Here is a 20,184-nt window from a genome sequence, read left to right on the forward strand (position 1 = left end):
CAAAATACAACTGTAAACTCCTAGAGTCTCCTCACCAATTTTGTTACAGAAAGTGTATAGTTTTATGTGAAGTAACTGTATCTAGACTGTCCCAGTGGTGGACAGTACTTCATATGCAATCCCGACCTTCTGTCTATTATTTTTAAATAATGGGAAAAATGTGACGTGACCTTGAAACCAAGATAAAGAATAGGAAAAAAAGCATTGACATTGAAATGCACTTATTTAAATGTGGAGTTGGACATTTGATCAGGTAAAATGAGTTTATTGCTCTTGCCAAATAATCCACCATCTGCTGAATAATTTGCAGGGGTCTTCCTCAAATGGATTAGAAGATGTAAAAAAGTGTCTCATACATTGCCACAGAGCGGTAGACCCGTTACAAAGGGTAGCTGGCCAAATGTTAGTTGCTGATTGCTTTAGTTTGGTGTTAACTATACTAAGGAGAATAAACATATACACAGTCGCCAATAATGTTTGTTAAACTGTCAAAATTGAAAAATAATACTACTGCATTATTTACCAGAGTATACAGGTCTTTTTTTTGCCAAATAATTTACAATCGCGCTACACAGATCGGTCATACGTTGCCACGTAATTTCAGTCACCCTCATTATAGTGTAAACATAATAGATTTTGAGCCTCTACCCCTTTTTAAGTTTAACCCTGGATAAATGCATATGTACTTATAGATCAGGGGTCTAGGTAAAAGGATGAACTTCATAGGGATGAAATGAAGAAGCTAAAATGAACATATTCTTCAAAAGTGAGTTGTTTTTTATCAAACAAAATCTACTCCACATCTTCATAAATCCAGGTGTAGATCAAACATCTGTATCATAGATAAATACTGCTTTTTGATTGCTGCGTAGCTAGTTCTGGTTGCAAGCTATTGAAGAGATGCCAGCACCCAAGTTGGGCTGGTAACACATTGACAAAAGTGCTGGGGTTCACTCTGCACCCCGTCCCATTTGGGAATTTAAAAAAAAGTTCTGTAGGAATGAGCAGTATATCAAAGGGAACATTAAAAAAGCAACATTTAAAAAAAAATATGAAGTCCTATTTCTTCATAGAAAACAGTCTCCTTTTATTTTTAAAAGAAAAAAATCTTTAGTTAAAAAACAATAACAGACATGTTGGTCTGCTAATTCCTGCATTGTAGTAGCAAGGTACAGGAGGTTACCCATGAACCCGATAGAGACCAGAGTAAATATTGTATAGCATAAGACAGAGTCTCAAGGGGTGTCGTTGGTAGGAAAATTGTTTAGGAAACACAACGTCTTACCAAGAGCGAGGGAAGGAGAGCAGGGAAACAAAAGACTGTGAAGCGAAAAGATTTAAGGAATTGCTTTCGATATATATTTGATTATACGGTCAAAACATAAATGCATAAACAAACAATCATAAATGCACTGTTACATGTATATGTCATGTGTGTCATGTGTCTTGTAATACTGTGATCGTGAAAGGCGTACAGCGTTGGTGACATTTAAAGGAATATATACAGTGGGAAAGAGGCGCAAGCAAAGAGTTATACAGTGTGGTCATTGTGATGCGTCTACAACTGATACATTTATGAACATATTATTTCATCTGGGCAATCACAGGGAAAGTGTCGTGAATTATGCTGTGGGAGTCGCCGGCATTTGGGCCTTTGTACAATGTTACTGGAATCCAAACTGTGGTTCAAGTACATCATTACAATAGAACAACAATTTGAAATATAAATCAAAGACTGAATACTAAGAGTTTAATTAGAAAGTGAGAGTAAAGGAGAAAGAAATAAAGGTTCTAGACAACTAATAAAACACCCTAAGCCCATGCACAGATAATCACTTTTGATTAGAAAATGTATTATCAAAGAATCATACATATAACAGTAATGGCACTCACAAAGTTACACAAACAATATTACAAATATAACCAATGACATGTGTAAACAGACAAAATGTGGCTGAGGACAACTACAAAAACAGGGTAAAAAACAAAACTGCAACACGTAACACAAAAAATGTATCCTCTTCATTTATAGCCACATATTAGCATTGACGGCGTTTCGACCCGTGGTTAATTAAAGGGTCATCATCAGGACAGAACATCAAACATGAGAGCGTCCACTGGATTTCAATAAAATATCTGTTATAGAATATATATACACAATGGTTTGAGTGAATTCATATTTTAAAATTACAAGGAAAAGGAGTCACTCCTATACCCCAAGAGAAGATAGGTAAAGCATTAAGTGAATTCAATTAGTCAAAGAAGAAGTGCAAAAATTCCATTCAGCATGGGTCTGAATCCACTCGTAATCCAGTTCTAGTCTCCGGCTTACAGGTGTAAGCCGTAGACTAGAACTGGAGTACTCTACAATGGACTGATAAACATACTCTCTACTTTTGGATATGAGCAGACTAAGACCCATGCTCAATGGGATTTTTGTATGTTTGCATGGGTAGTGGCAGACCTGTTTTCAAGTTAATAATTGCCCTGAGGAAGTCAGTGGGTGATAAACCCAAGACGAAACATGTGTTGGCTACATCGGCTACATCAACATGATGACATGAATCATCTGTGAAACACTTGTGTCTTCTGAATATGATGACATCTTGAAAATAAAGAAGAAAGATGATTCTTCACTAATACTCCTTTATGAACTGGTTCTTTGACTAATTGAATTTACTTTTTGCTTGTGAGCCCTAGACACAGAAAACACCTGGAGACGTGGGTGGCCATTTCCCTTCTTTTCCTTTGGGCATTTTGTGTATATTTCTGATGAGTTTGCTACAGTGATGGTTATGCACCAATTCCAACCCAGCCACCCTCCAAAGTTATATAAGTAAAGCATTAGAATATGAAAAAAGTGCATTATATAGGTCAAAGTGAACACGGATAGTTGTAGAAAGAGAGGAAAATGTTTAATAATAATAACGTGTGTCATCAAAGAGACTCTACCAGCAAATGGAAGACCAAAACATTTTTCTTCTGTCAAGATATAAGAGGGAAAGGGGAGGAGAAAAAGGGGGGAACAAAACAGTAAGTAAAAATCTCATATATAATCAGGAAGAACGAGAATAAATCCAACTCTTTAACAACGTACAAATAATCGATAGATGGCAAGAAATTATGGTAATCAGTACTTATAATAAAGCCCATAATCTCTAGGACTGCCAAAAGATAGTTGTGATCTATAAAGAAAAATTAACAAGAAATAATAATGAATAAGTTGAGAGCCTTTTAGCAGATATATGCATCCCATATAAAGATTATATACTGTACCTAATCGCAAGTCCAAAAAGTGCAGCTGGTATGCTGGTAAAGGCAGACCCGGTCAGTGTGCTTATTCAAAACTGTAAACATATAAAAAAGGGTCAATAAGGGCATGTTCCCGAGTTACCACAAAACCACATATGTGTTGGTCATCAGGGACCACAAATAAACAATCACAATCGAAAGAGTAAAATCGAAAAGTAAAACTGAATGTTGGGCAGTGTGATTTATTTAAATAGGCAACTGTGTGCAAACATGCCAGTATATAGCCAAAAAAGTATTGTGGAGCATGATATATTTGATAAAGCACCTTTGTACAAGCACGTCCAAAAATGCTATTTCGATGCCAAGGGTACAAAAAGTGACAGTCTATGCAGTATGTATATGTTACAGAAGTGAAAAAATGTGTTCCAGAAGTAAAAAATAATAAAAAATGAGCATAGGCAACTTCGTGCAACCACCCCATTGTCTAACCCAAATGGGAATTTAAAGAGTGTGATATATTTTATAAAGCACCTGTGTGCAAACACATGCAGAATAGTAATGTTACAATGCCAATGGTACAAAGTACCAGGCTATGCAGTATGCATACAATAATAAAATGAAACCAAACATTATGGTTGTAAAAGAAGTAGATTCGGACTGACTAGGTCAGCAGGATAAAAGGGGTATGCATACATTAAAAAAGGGCATGCCGAGTGTTATAGTCTATGGATGGAAAAATAGTGCTAACTGAATCAAGAGGAATAGCGACTTACTGCTCATTAGTCACGCCTCGTTCCATCAGCATCTGAGCTCCAATGAATCCCTGCATTAAAGTCGGAGAGTGAAAGGCAGGATGCGCACGAGGTAGTTATAGCGTCCTTCGCATGAAAATAAAAAGTGGACTTCTACAGGAAAGATTCCCTTGGTAAGGGCCAATGGGGTCCCATGGGGATCCCGAAACGAGCCGGTGTCCCCCTGGGGAGTTTCGCGCAGTGGAACAGTCCACCCAGCGCATGAGGGCTTTAGGCAGGCGAGGGGCGGGACTTATTGGCGTGAGCAGAGCGGGAGGCGGTGAGAGAAAACTGTGTTTTTGTGTGAGGAGATTGGGAGGCTGTCGTTTTTGTGACACAAGCCTTTCCATTTCACACTCATATTCTCCAAGTTTTAGTGGGTTTTTCTTCAGGCTTTTCTTCAAGATGGCAGAGCCAGAGGCTGTGAAGGAGGCACTTTGCATTATTTATAATGCAGGTCGTAAGGACTTATTGCAGCCTAGTGTTTCAACAGTGTTAGCGGTGATGGGGGGATGCCCGAAGCAGATGGCAGCCCAAGGAGTTTCAGAGGCAGTGGCAGCTTGTTTACCTGCAAAGAGCCGGTCACAAGTGACTGTCGGTCATGCTGAGGTTTAGCCATTGATGCTGCAACATAGAGGTCGTGCGGTGCGTTGCAGCGGAGTCAGCAGGTCACAGGCTACCAGATGTCACTTGCTTCCTGACAAGTCTTCAGGTCAGTTGGGGGCGGTAACTTCTCTCCGCATGGGTCGTGCTAGGAGGAGAGTACAGGGCAGGGGTGGTACTGCTTTCAGAAGCCTTACTACATCAAGTTCCCTGTCAAGCTGGGGGAGGGGGGTTATTATGACATTGGGGAGAAGGAAAATTTGGTTTTGCTGGCATCTCCGTCAGCGTTTAAAGAGCACACACCAGTGTCAAGGTGCTCAAAAACATTTTAATTTTGAAGAAATGTCTTCCATTAATATTGCACCTCCTGCGTCTTTTAAGGGACGCTCTGCTGTTTTGGTGGATTATTCCAGTGACAGTGGTGATGACAGTGATGGGGTGCAAATTTTGTCAGCTGGAAAGCACAATAGCATGGACGATAAGGTTGCTCAGGTGCAGGGTACTGCAGGGGAGGGAGCTGTTCCTGAGGTGTTTTTGGCTCCGGTGCCTAGGTGCCCGTCTGGGGAGTATGTCAACTCATACTTACAAGACAATTTGCACACCGTAGCTTTTGATTTAACAGAATCAGCATTTGAGGAGGTTCAGGATGTGGATGATGTTGACTCACTGTCTCACAATTTATAACATGCGTCACGTTCTGAACCTCCTGGTTATTCTTCAGGATTTGAAGCTATTTTCCAGAATCTTGTTCTCCTCCTTGTTTCTCACATATTTCGTTTGACTTATTAGGGCCACGTCGAGGGCAATGGGTTTGGGTGGATCATGCCACTCCTTCATCTTCTGCAACAGGCAGTTCCACGCAGGTTCGGGATAGTGGTATGTTGGTAGCGGCTTCTGACACGAGCGGCTGGAAGTCCTCATCTTACAAGGTCCCGCAGATGACAGCGGGCATTTCTAAGAACCAGAAAGCGAAGCAGGGTGTGGCTATTGGTAAGGGTGTTGTTTCACAGAGCGGATCAAAGGCGGATTTTTCTGTGACAAATTGGGATTGTTATGATGGCGGGGTGGGAGACGGGGAAATGCCGAGTGGGAGTAATACTGATTTGGTCATACCTGATGAATATGCTGGTCAAGTTTTGGTGGATGAAAATATACATGAAGGTTTTCTATTGGATGATGTGATCTTTGATTCAAGAGCCATAGGTCAAGAACAAGTGGTGTCAAAAAAGGGGTCGGGGTCAACTGTTGTTGCTAGTAATTTTCAGAGGTCACGAGCAGACAAGACAGCGGAGCAGGAACGGCTTCAGGGGCAACAACAGTGAAGAGGATCCAAAGGAGCTCCAGAAGCGGGCTACTCAATCGTCATCAGGTAGACCTCAGTGGTGGTTTTCGTGGCCTCAACCTTTGACAGACAAACCCAGTGTATGCTTAGTGGGGGTGAGTGATGACTCAGTGAAGGAAGGTTCGGGTTTCGGGGCCGGGAGACAGTTGGTAAAACTGTAGAATAGGTGAGAGTGAGTTCAGGTGCTGTGGAATCAAATAAGGTGACAATCACTGATAAACAGGTTTTGGATGGGTCTAAATCCTTATCTGGGCACGTTTCAGGTGCAGTTCACCCCATACATAAAATAATTACCTTACATGGGTTTATCCATGCCCCTGGGAATGCATTTGGCTGGGAAAACTAAGAAGAGAATCTGGGACCACAAATTTGTTGACGTCTTCAAGCTCCTTCATATGGATATTCAAGCAAAGGAGGGGTCCAAGGAAGAGGAGTGGGAGCCTTCGAGGCGTCCCAGGGTTCCAAAAAATATCGAAAATTGGATGGCAGCATTTTTAATCTATGCAAGCGTCTATTGTGAAAAACATCTGGACAAGGCTGTGTCAATGTTTAAGTACATTGATATCATACGCAAAGCACACTTACAATCCAGGGGGTTCGCATGGCTCAACTATGGTGAAGAGTTTAGGGCTAGAGTAAGTCTTTTTCATGATAAGCCTTAGGGGGATGTCGATCAGGAACTGGGGCTTCAGTAGATGTCCTCGACTCAAACGCCCGCGACAACGCATCCTGCAAGCAGGCACCAAATTACTTATCGGCCCTTTCAGCCTCGTCCTCCCCAATTTGGGGTGGGTGTTTTGGTTAGAGGACAACTATCAGTTACGGGATCCTGTTGGAACTTTAATCGAGGTTCCTGCATCAGGCAATTTTGCAGGTTTATGCACGAATGTTCACAGTGCAGTGGGAAACATGCCATCATACAGTGTTTTGCCAACCAAAGGTTTGCGGATCAAAGAAGGTCACTAAGAGGTAGGGGAGGTTTTCAGCAGTTTATCCCAAAGGGCTCATGACACAGTGCTTGGAAGGGAATCCTGATGCAGAATCCGCTTCAAAACTCTATTGGGGTTTTAAGGAGGGTTTTAAGATAGGTTACCAGGGTCCCCGTTATAATAGATGGTCGGACAATTTAAAATCGGCTAAGGAGTTGCCTACAGTGGTTCAGAAGAAATTGGATTTGGAGATACAGGAGGGCAGGATAGCAAGCCCATTTAAGCACTGTCTTTTGAAGAATTTGATGATGTCTCCGTTGGGTTTGGTTCCCAAACAATTGTCAGGTGAATTTAGACTAATCCATCAATTTTTGTGGCCGGAGGGCCAGTCTATTAATGACTTCATTTCCCGACAGACTCCAATGTGTCATATACATCGGTTGATGATGCACTGAGGATGGTACGCGTAGCTGGGAGTGGTGCGGAATTTGCTAAATCTGATATCCAGTCAGCATTTTGTTTACTACCCATTCACCCGTCGGATTTTGAGTTGTAGGCATGTTTTACAATGATTCTTTTTACATAGACAGAGTCCTTCAAATGGGTCGTTGGGTGTCATGTGCACTTTTCGAAATGTTTAGTACTTTTCTTCAGTGGTGTTTTTCAGAAAAAAAAAAAGGGTCACAAACAGGTATGTCACTATTTAGATGATTTCTTGTTTATTGGCAAGGCCCAGTCAGATCAGTGCCACAGATGCTTAAACATTTTTCAGGATTTGGCTGAGGAGTTCGGCGTTCCGTTGGCTCCGGGGAAAACTGAGGGTCCAGGTACCAAACTTACATTCTTAGGTATTGAAATTGACATGGAACTTATAATGGCTAGGTTGCCAGCATCTAAGGTGAATGAGATTAGGTCCTTTTTATTGGACATCATTGGCAAGGAAAAAATTCAGCTCAGACAGGTTCAGCTTCTATTGGGCTACTTGAATTTCGCTTGCCGAGTGGTGCGTGCTGGCAGGACTTTTTGTAGACGTTTGGGGATGGCGATGTCTAGGGCATTTCTTCCTCATCACAGGATTAGGCTCACCAAGCAGATTAAGGAGGATTTACTAATTTGGCTGCAATTTTTGAAGGATTTTAATTGGAGTCTCTCTTTATTTTGTAGAGGATGATACCATCTGGCATTTTCAAATTTTTTCAGACGCTTCTGGAGCACATGGCTTTGGCATTTTTTGGGAGGGTCGTTGGTGTGCGGAAAAATGGCCTCCACATTGGCTACAACAGGGCCGAAGCATAGCCTTTCTTGAATTGTTTCCTCTCATTGTGGCTGCATTAGTTTGGGGGGAGGAGCTTTTTTTTAATACTGACAATATGGCCGTTGTGGAGCTAATTAACAAGCAAAAGGCAAAAGATGTTCATGTATTACACCTGTTGCGTGTTTTCATGCTGCACGGTCTTAGATTAAACATTGTGTTTTGAGCGAGACACATTCCAGGTGTTAATAACTCAATTGCGGATGCTCTGTCTTGATTTAATTGGCAGAAATTTTGCAGTTTGTTGCTGGGGGCAGATGTCTGCAAACGTCGATCCCGAAAGACATCTGGGCGCTGGGGGAATGAGAATCGTTGATCTGGGGAAAAAATCTATAGCCCCTTCTACTGGATGCAGTTATCGTCAGGCCTGGATGGAGTTTTTAAGTTATGTTAAGTTACACAAAATGCATCTTTCTACAGAGGGTATCAGAAAGGTTATGTTACGGTTTGTTTTGAATTTGGTCAATTTGGGGTTATCTCATACAACAATTGGCCGGCATTTGGTTTTATAGTCAGTTGTGGTGGGGACAGGAGTTTACGGGGGATGTTTTATTAAGGCATATGTTGAAGGGTCTGAGAAAAGAACGTTTTTTTTCTTTGAAGTTACACGAGCCAATCACTTTCCACATTTTGCAAAAAATGTTAAAGCAATTAACAGTGTGCTGTTAGGATTTGTGGGAGGTTTCACGTTTTAGACTTTGTATGATTCGGTTGTTTTTTTGGCGCTTTTAGAGTTTCCGAGTTGTTAGGTTTGCGGGATCAGAAGTGTATGCAGGTAGATGATATTCAAGTGCAAGGAGGGAATGTTAGGGTTCTGTTGAGGAAGTCAAAAACTGATCAGCTGGGTAAAGGCACTTATATCTTCTTAAAGGGTAGCGGAGTTGAGGATTGTCCAGTAAAGGAATGGGAGTAATTTTTTGTTTCCTTAGGCCTGCAACGTGGGGACATATTCATTCTGGCAGCAGTCCTTCTGGCAGCAGTCCTTCCTGAGGCGAAAAGCCGGGAAGTCTGTGGCGCATTCTTTTAAAAATTGTTATTTCTTTAAAAATTGTTTATTTGCCTTATGCATATTGCATTTTATTTTGTACTCACTTGCTGACATTTGGTAGGGTTGCACTCCTCCCCTAGACACCGCGCAGCTGATTAGGCGCTGTCGCGGAGGTCTTGCTACACCGAGCCGCCATCTTGGGGGAACTGGAGGGTTGACGGTCCAGTAGCATGGCCCCTCCCACCCTCCCCTTCTAGATATGGCCATTCTCTCTCGGCCGCGCAGCAGGCGAGCGCACTGGCGGCGCATCGAAGGCGCGCCAAAGGCAAGCCCGTCTGCGCCCGTCCGCGACCAAAACGCGGCCCGTGCCGGTCACCCTGCCCGTTTGCATGGCGATGTAGGTATGATCTACAAACGGTCGGAGATACTTGCACTTAGACCACCACGGTGCCCTCATGTCCCTTTGCTCTCTCCGAACTCCTGGAGCCCACACTATGCTTGTACGGGCTGCGATTTCCATCTCACTCATTATGAAAGTAGGGATGGACACTCCCACACCCAGAGCTTTGCCTCCTCTCAGGGATCAGGACCTTCCGTGACCCTGAGAGCGGCACTGGTCAATTGCAGATCATTGGTCAGACATGCCATTGATATCTGGCAGTCTCTCTGGCAGAAACTGGAGCCGAATCTCATTGGAATCGCTCCAAGAACATTAAAAAAATTTGCAGCCAAATCCAGCTTCAGATTTGGACACTAGTATTACCAATCTGGACGTCTGGATTGGCCAGGCTATGGAGTCATTGGCTCCTTTGAAGCCTATTAAAACTTACAGATCAGCACCATCAGCCCCTTGGTATTCAGACGATCTTCGTCAGAAAAAATCCTCGTGTGAAGTCCTCGAGCGAGACTGGAGGCAAAAGTATTTGGCGGAAAGCAAAGCTAATTACAGGACAGCCCTTAAGGAATATCGTAGATTGATTGTGGAACACAAAAGGGCCTATTTGGCTACCCGAATTAATAAAGCAAGTAATGGTGCAAGAGAGATCTTCAGCATTGTGAGATCCTTTACAGACCCCCAAGCGCTGAATCGTAGTCAGCCGGCCACTCAGTCTCTCTGCAATAAACTATCGGAATTTTTTGAGGAAAAAATTGAGACTATACATGCCTCTTTTCCCACAACCAATAGCCTGGGATTGAGGGAGGAACTGACTACCCAGAATCTGCTGTCCCCCGCCTTTCTAGAATTTGCAGATATCTCAGAACAAGACACCCTTGTAGAACTTCTTAAATGTAAATCTGGATCTCCTAATGATCCTTGGCCGGAGCAATATAGGGCATTGGCAGCTCTTCTCAATCCCTTCCTCAACTCCATTTGGAATGACTCACTGAGAACAGGTAGGTTTCCTGATAAATGGAAACATGCCTCCCTAGTTCCTATTCTGAAACAGCCCAATGCGGATCCGGACAATACAAGCAACTACAGGCCGATATCCCTCCTGCCGGCCCCAGCAAAGATCTTGGAAAAAGTGGCATACTCTCAACTCGCCAGTTACATAGAGTCCCATGGGCTTTTACATGATTCTCAACATGGCTTCCGGTCTGGCCACAGCACGTAGTCGGCCCTGATTGAAATGGCTGACTCTGTGAAATGGACGCTGGATCGTGGGTCGAGGGCGGCGTTAGTGCTGCTGGATCTTTCAGCAGCATTTGACACCGTCTCTCACAAGATTCTGTTGAAGAGATTGAGTGCTTTGGGCATAGGAGGTACCGTGCGGAAGTGGATTGCTTCTTTTCTATCAGACCGTATGCAGCAGGTATACATCCCTCCTTTCACACTTCCGCCAGGCCACTTAAATGGGGAGTTCCACAGGGCTCATCCCTGAGCCCGCTCCTCTTTAATGTCTATTTTACCCCTCTGGCGGAAATGATCGCACAAGCAGGTTGTAGTAAGTTGACACTACACAAAGATAAAGGTAAGATGATTTTATTCGTTATGTTATGTTATGTTATGTTAGTTGCATTTTAATGCGCACAGCTGCTCCAGCGAAGGAGCGTCCTGGCGCAGGGAAAGGTAAACACAACACAACACTAGGTCCGGTAACAAAAAGCAAACAGTAAAAGCTAGAAACAATTTTCCGGTGTACCCAGCTGGGTCGCAATCAGATTATCAACGTTCCAATGCTGCCTCCAAGTTGACAGCAGAGGGTTAAACCAAGGAGCAGGAAACGGAGGGGGGGGGGGAAGTAGGTGTCCGGGGAAAGGGTCAAGCTAAGTTACAACACATCTTTTCCCCTAAAGGAACAGAATGAGGGAAAGAGAAAAACAAAGGAGGTAAGGCATGAATAGATGACATGTGTCCCAGTAAACAGTAAATGCAACAATTTCGGTATCTGAGGAAAGGAACCTGAAAAGCTAGTGCCAGATGGAAAGGATCACCGCATGCTATACTGATGGTGCCATGCAGGAACATATTTTTTCCTTTGGCTCTCCCTGCGGTGCCCCATCTCCCTTGCTCTGTCGCTTAATCCTGCCCTGTCTTCCCTTAACCAGTTTCCTTCTGTTGTAGTAGGGACCACTCTATCCTGACTCCACACCCTCCCATCCTGCATAACTACCACATTGCTCTTGACTTCTCTTATCCTCCCTGGAGGGTAAAACCTGTCTTCACTTTTCCCCATTCTGTCAGGCTTCCTGATGTACACCATTTGTCCACTACTTAGTTTCTTTTCTCTCGCTCCCCATTTCTTGTCGTACCACTCTTTATATTTGTCTTGCTTGTCTTCAATTCTCTTCTTCACTTCTCCAGAGTCTATTTCTAGACGACCTCCTCTCTCCATCCACTGTGGGGACAGCTTGGATCCTGCTTTCCTCCCTCTCATTAGTTCGAAAGGTGTATGCCCTGTTGTAGAATTGGGGGTGGTATGATAAGCCCACAAAGTTTCCACAATCGCATCTTCAATATTTTTTCCTGATTTTCCTGCCAACTTGATGCTTTCTTTTAGTAGCCGATTCGCCCTTTCCACTTTGCCATTGGCCTTTGGGCAGTACAACGGTGTGCGGACGTGGGAAATGGAACAGTCTTTCAAAAATTCAGTCATTTCTTCCGAAACCAGCTGGACCCCATTGTCTGTTATTATTGTAGCGGGAAACCCCTCTCTCGTGAACACCTCTTTCAAGAAACTTATCAAAGCTTTGGTGTTGATGTTAGCCACGAATTTATGAGAGATCCAGTTGGTATAATAGTCTATCAGCACCAATAGATACATCTCCTGTGATCCTTTTCCATGAATTGGTCCTGTGATATCAAATCCAAGCTTACACCATGGCGCTTCTGGAACCTCAACTGGTATTAATGGAGCGTGCTTGGTGATTTTTGACTTGTCGCTGATGCTGCAAGCATAACAGTCACAAACTTTCTCTTCCATTTCACGGTCCATCTCTGGGAACCAATAATCCGCTCTTAATCTATTCTTGCACAAACTTCTGCCCAGATGGCCTTCATGAGCTAAGTTGATGATTTGCTGCCTCACTCCCTCAGGTGGCACTAGTTTCCCTGACTTCATGACATTGTTAGCATCAATAGAGAGATCCTCTCTTACATTCCAAAATGGTTGGATTTCTCTTTCCAGCTCCTTGCACTTCTTCGGCCATCCCTTGACGATGTATTCCTTGACTTTCTTCAGAGTCTCATCTTTTCTTAAGTTCTCTTCCCACTCTTCCTTCATCACAGCCGTTACACCTATCTGCAAGATTTCATCTTGCACGCACTCTTCAGCTGCTTCCTCGGAGACAGGAGCCCTTGAGAGGAAGTCCGCCACTCTGTTAAGTTGTCCAGGAATGTAAACTGCTCGAAAATTATACCCCTGTAGGCCCAAGACCCACTTGGCTATGCGTGGGGTCATATCCTCCATATTCTTCTTGCTGAATAGTGGGATCAATGGCTTGTGGTCCGTGTGTACTTCAAATGGTATTCCCCACACATAGAAATTGAAGTGTTTGATGGCCCAGTACACTGCCAGAGCCTCCTTCTCCACTGTAGAATAATTCGCTTCTGGGGAAGTAAGTGTCCTAGATGCAAAAGCTATCACCTTGAGTTGTTTTTCCATCTTCTGTGATAATGTCGCTCCTATTCCCTTGTTGCTTGCATCTGTGGTTATTACTATTTCTTTTTCTTGATCAAATTTGCCAATGAAAGGGGCCTGAATTATGGCATACTTTATGTCTCTAAAGGCCTCTTCCTGCCTTTCACCCCACACAAACTTGCTGTCTTTCTTCACCAATTCTCTCATGGCATGCGTTCTGATTGCAAAGTCTTTAATGAACTTAGCCATGTATTCTGCCAGACCAAGGAATGACGACAATTCCTCCCTGTTGGAGGGCGTTGGTGCATCTCTGACCGCATTAACCAAATCACATTTAGGTTTAATTCCCTCTTCGGAGATGGTATGTCCCAAGTAATTCACGGAGCTCACACCTAATTTGCATTTGCTCAGCCTGGTGGTGAATCCTACATCTCTAAGCTTCCTTAACACTCCTTTCAAGTTCTCACTGTGTTCTTCCTCGCTTGAACCATAGGTGAGAATGTCATCTTGGAAGCACATGTTTTTTTTGCATTCCCTTAGTACGTGCTGCTTTACCCTTTGGAAGGCTGCCGCCGCTGCCGCCAAACCAAAAGGCATCCTTAAAAATTTGAAATTGCCAAAAGGTGTAGTAAACGCTGTCAAGGACTGTGAATCTGGATGTAGCTCTATCTGATAATAGGCTGAGGATAAATCCAGCACACTAAAATACCTTGCCCCCTGTATGGTAGTTAACATCTCTCCAATTCTTGGGAGGGGGTACCGGTCTACAAGAATATTTGCATTCAAGTCTCTCAGGTCCACACATAACCTGATGTTCTTACCACCGTCCTTGGTCGTGATCACGACTGGAGCCAACCATGAAGATGTCTCTATTTCTTTGATCACTCCTTGACCTACTAGTTTGTCCAATTCGGCTTTCAATGGTTCTTTCATGCGTAGGGGTATGGAACGTGTTTTGTGTATCACAGGCCTTGCCCCCTCCTTCAGTGTAATCCTGTGCATATAGTTCTTTAACACCCCTAACTTCTCACTAAATACTTCTTCAAACTCCTGGATAACCTCATCGGCAACAGTAGAGGGTTCCACCAAGAGTACCTGTTCCTTGTTGTTGGGGTCCAATTTGATACCCAGATCCTTCTGGTGCTTCCAACCCAACAGATTAGAACCTCTCCTGGCTACATACACTGTCCCCACCGTGTGCCTATCTTTAAAAGTTATTTTCATTTTTGTCATACCCTCTAGCGGTATGCGCTCCTTGTAATATCCTACGGGATTTATATCTGCTCTCTCCAAAACTACCCCTTGTCCCGCAAACTTTTCCTCAAACTCCTTCTTATCTATGAGTGTGTATCGGGAACATGAATCAGCAAAAACTTCAAATTTTTTCCCATCCAAGGTAATCTCACATTTTGGATGTTCATTACATTCAATCTCCTCCTCATCCCCCACCTGGAAAATAAACGTCTTCTCCTTAGCATCCTCAATTTCAACATTTTCCACCATGTGTATTTTCTGGTTTACATTTTTACACACCTTCGAAAAATGTCCTCTTTTGTTGCATTTCCTACATAGGGTGTCCCTGGCAGGACACTTCCAGCTGTTGGCCAGATGATTGGGGCTACCACATTTGTAACATAACCATCCCTGTGGGTTATTGCGCTGACCAGATTTAATTTTCTCTCCCACCTTGCAAATTGTCTCCCCCTCTTGTGCCCCTTTACTCTCAATCCTTTCCCTTGAAACACCATCATGTATCCTCATCTCTTTCATACACATGGCTGCATGCTCTAACCCTTTAGCTATGCTCAAAGCCTCTTCCAGGTCAGGATTTCTTGTAAGAAGCTCCTCTTGAATCCTTGAGTCATTCGTGCACCTCACAATCTGGTCCCTTACCATAGAGTCTGTCAATGCCCCAAAATCACATGTAGCCGCTAAGCCCTTAAGAACAGCTACATAGTTTGTGACTTTCTCATCTTTCTTCTGGACCCTTTTATAGAACTTATGCCTTTCCAGCACTACATTGAGCTTCATTTTAAAATGTTCTTCTAATTTTATCAAGGTATAATCATAAACATTCACCCCTTCCACCTCTTCTTGTTCGTCATCTACTAGCCTTCCTGAAATATCTTCAAACACCTTTCTTCCTTGTATTCCCAAATTGTGTAACAATATGTGTTGTTTCCTTACATTGTTATAATTAGCTCCCCCTATTGCTATGAGATACGACTTGAAAATCCCCACCCATCTCTTCCAAGGTATTTCCGGCTCTCCTAGCTCATTTAGAAAAGGTGGGGGCTGGCTCATACCTGCACCTGCCATGGCCATACAGTAGAGGGCTAAATATGCTTGCTTTCAAACAAACTGTCAAAGATCTCAAATCTGAGGATGTAAATGCAATAATAATAATAAAAAAAAAATATGTATATGTTTCCCCCAAAAATGAATAGGTACACACATGCATATGCTAGACACTGGAAGAAAAACAATGTAATGCTCCCCAGTATTAACTGAACCAGTACTTTACCCTGAAACAATCACTAACACCCGGCTTAAATACTCCCTCAAGTCCCCTTTCTGTTTCTTTGGTTTCAGTCAGCAAAGGAAATGGGCGGGAACTTCCTGAGGTGGGCGCCGACGCTTTCCTTCTGCCTCACCGTGATAGAAAGTACGAGCGCCGGTCCTTAATCTCCCTCCAAACTGACGTGAAAAGCTTGAAGGAAAAACAAACGTTCCGCCAGCAATCAGCCTGGGACTGAAGAAAGAAGGCACAGCATTTCACCAATTCACTGCCCCTCTCGAAATCGCGGCTTCTCTCCACCTCGGGGCTCGACTGAGACGGCGTCTCATAAATCACTCCCACAACAAGACCAGAGACACTTTGGGAAACGAACCTCTTGCGCAGCCAGAAAACAGTGGAAAGCAGATGTCCACACGCCTTAAGCTGTCTTGAACGCCTCGGCTGGAATCAGACACATTGCACATGCGGTTCAACAAAAAGTCACTCGGCTCCTTTCAACTTGCTTTCACAAGTAATCTAACCTTCGATTAAGTAGTCGGGAACTTCCTGACAGCTCCGCCGCCAAACACTGGGATCACTGCAACCGTCCCGAAAAACTGGATTCCTCCCCTTAAATCAATTAAGCTTCAGCTTCCGATCGCCGGCCAGAAGAAAAACAGCTGAGGAGGCTCACGGGGAAAGCGCAAGACAGAGGTTCACGAGATCAGGTAAGAGAATTATCTTCGTTATTCTTTTCTCTCGCTTCTCTCGCTCCACCCAGCAAAATTCACTCCAGGGGGGGTACACCACGCTGACCCTGGCTCAGCACCTTGACCCTCGTCGCCATAAAGTGTAGTAAGTTGACACTACACAAAGATAAAGGTAAGATGATTTTATTCGTCATGAATTTTCCGGTGTACCCAGCTGGGTCGCAATCAGATTATCAACGTTCCAATGCTGCCTCCAAGTTGACAGCAGAGGGTTAAACCAAGGAGCAGGAAACGGAGGGGTGGGGAAGTAGGTGTCCGGGGAAAGGGTCAAGCTAAGTTACAACACAGGTGTCAAAACTACCCCCTACGCTGACGATATTCAGCTTCTTTTAACCTTTGATGAGCCCACTGCCACGGCATTTGATCTTTTGTAATCTTGCCTTAGGAATATATCGAAATAGATGGATTCAAACTCTCTGAGACTCAATGCAGGAAAAACGGAGGTGCTGTTTTTTAACTCCCCGACCCCTCTGGAATCCAGCCTATGGTGACCGGAAGACTTGAGTCAAGCTCCCATACCTAAAGACACAGTTAAGAACCTAGGGGTCCGCTGGGACAACCATCTCACCTTCGGTGCCCAGGTGCGAACCGTTGCAGCATCCTGCTTTGCTAAGATCAAAACAATAAAAAGGCTTATTAACTATTTGCCTACTGACTGCCGAAAGACAGTGGTTCACGCCCTGATAACCGCCCATCTCGATTACGCCAATGCGCTTTACCTGGGCCTCTCGGCAGGTCTGTGTCACCATCTACAGACTGTCCAAAATGCTGCGGCCCGTCAGGTGGAGGGAATACCTCCCAGACACCACATATCCCCGTACCTCCGCAAACTACACTGGCTTCCCATCGCTAAGAGATGTGAGTTCAAAGCTATGACACTGGCCTATAGAGCCACGAAGGGTAAAGGGCCAGCTCATCTTAAAACCAGCTTACGCCCCTACTGTAACTTTAGAACACTGCGCTCGAATTCCAAACTTCTTCTGGTTACCCCCAGATTCAAAGGAACCTGAACGGGAGGGAAAACATTTGAAGTCTGCGCATCACTGCACTGGTGCGCTGGAATAAACTAAATAAAAATAATAATCAAAACAATAAGAGAGAAAGGGCAGCAACAAAATCGTCCATAAGCCCCCAAGTTTAACTGTATCCATAACAACTAAAGAACGATCCACTAACCCGAACCTTCACCTTATAACCCACAATCAAACTATCGAAAGTAGGAAAACAAGGGGAAGAGCAGTAGCTAAAGAAATTGAAAAAAATAGCAAGAGAAGGAAGAATGAGTTCAAGATGGAAAAAAAGTGAACCCTCATACACCAAACAAGTAGGTGTTGAATCTCATCATTGGGTTCTTTTTTTTGTATATAGAAAAGGGAGTCAAACTATTAGGCCCAACAACCAGTAGTGCAGTTAAAAGGAATTATAACAATTCCCTGTACCAAATTTTAATGAAGGGATAGTTATATTCCATTAAAAACAAAGTGAAAATGCGTGCACCATAGGTAAGTGTCAATGCAAAACCAGGTGTGCTTAAAAAACTAATGCGGTCAACATGTTTCTGCTGTAACAAGTAACATTCACTCAGCATTCATCAGGACCTATAAATGTTCACCACACAGGAGGACACATCCTAAAGTGTGTCCAACTAGTGGTGGATTAGGTACTTAGTTATTCACCAACTCACGGAACTCCCGTGCTGTGTCTCCTTAGTGTAGTACCAAGGGGCTTGAATTTCTAGTTATGAGAAATCATGTGTCCTGGGTTCATGGCAGGGACAACCTTCACGCCCGACACTAAGGTAAAAGCGGGCGACTCCCGGCTGGTAACCTAGGTGGAACACTTCCATGACCCGGAAAGCGCTGGAATAAACTCCCGATATCCCTTCGCTCCTTCGTTTCGCAAGTCCCTCAAGACCTACCTCTTTGGTTCATAATCCCTCATTCCCCGCCCCCTGCTGCCTGATCTAACAGCGCTGGGACGCCCCGTTGGGGCAGCTGTGCGCTGTACAAAACACACAAATAAATAAATAAATTTACAAGAACTGGAGCAAAATTACTAGTTGGCCAACTATTGGCAGTTTTACGTAAAACTGTCATTGTTGGGAAAAAAAATCACACTTTTTGAGACCCACTCTTTTCGGATAGGAGCAGCGACTGAGGCATACAGTTTTGGTTGGGGTTTGGATGACATTAAAAAGATTGGGAGATGGAAATCTGATTGCTGCACACGTTATTTAAGGAAATGAGATGTTATTTACTATGTAGACTAATTTTGTCTTTTTTCCCGCCTAGTTCGTTTTAAAAGTTCAGTATCATCAAAGAGGCAGACATTAGTAGTGAGCCATTTGTTTGTAAAATATTCAGCCAGCTTCGCCCAACAGCAGATTTAAGGCCGAGCTCTTGGTTTGACTAGCAAGGGACATGAAGTTTTATGGCAGGGGAAAGGGGAGATGAAGTGGGATGATTTATTTCCTTTGCTCTCTGAGCTGTCTTCTGCCAGAGGTTTCCCTGATTTATTAATAATTCATTTAGGGGAAAATGATCTTGTGGCAATGTCTGGTTTATCCCTTTTGAAGGAAATGAAATTGGACTTGGTGGTGCTCAAGAATAACTGGGTAGGTACAACTCTGGTTTGGACTGAATTTATTTACAGGCAGCATTGGAGGGGAGCTCGCAGCCATACAGCGATGGAAAGAGCTCACAGGAAACTCAATCCGGAAATGAAAATCTTTTGTTCTGCAATGGGTATAAAGTTTTTAGCTCATGATAATATCACAGGTGCAGAATATTATCTTTTCAGGGAAGACGGGGTGCACTTGTCGCAAATGGGCCAGGCATACTATTTAATGGAGTTGAGAGATCTATTGGTGGATTTTTGGTGTGAGAATATTTGGTGTTCATGTAATGTCCACTGAAGTTTGTGGCAGCAAACAATTTCTGTTTAAGGGGGGGGCAGGAAAACTCTGTGGTTTTCCTGGGTGGTGTTTTTTCTTGGGGGTTGGATGGTCTGAAGCAGGCTTATCCTTCCCTCTGGGGTGGGGAGGGAGATTGGGAAAGGTTGATCGGGATTGTGCATTTCATGGGGTATTTTTGATGGGAAGTCTTGTGGGGAACATTGGTTGGATAGCAAAAAGTTTCAGAGAGTAATGACAATGGGGTATTTGTTCCAATAAATGTTTATTGTACCAAGATTCTAATTTATGTTGCCTGGCCTAATAAAGTGACCTGTTATGCTAAGGGCAAATATTTGGTGTGGAGGATACAGTGCAAAGAGGCCCGGGCAATGATTGCGAATGGTGAGGGGGTGCTCTAGGATTTAAAAAGAGCTTCAGTGGATGAGGCTAATGGAGCGGGGACGTAGAGTGAATCTACTGATAAGCCATGGTGGGTATTGGGTGAGGCGCTGTTCCAAAGTATCTTTGTCTTTGAGTGCAGGAAAACAGTTTCAAGGTTGTGGCAATTAGGTGAGATCGGCGTATGTCCAGTGGGCGATCTCAGTCACAGTGAGAGCTGCGTGGTGACTTATTTATTTATTTTTATTTTATATATTTTATAAAGCGCATGGTTACACTAACAAGTGTGTCCCCGCGCTAGTCGCTACAGTTGTTTCAAAAGAGTC

This window comes from Lissotriton helveticus, chromosome 3_1, assembly GCF_964261635.1.
Source record: "Lissotriton helveticus chromosome 3_1, aLisHel1.1, whole genome shotgun sequence".
Classification (NCBI taxonomy): domain Eukaryota; kingdom Metazoa; phylum Chordata; class Amphibia; order Caudata; family Salamandridae; genus Lissotriton; species Lissotriton helveticus.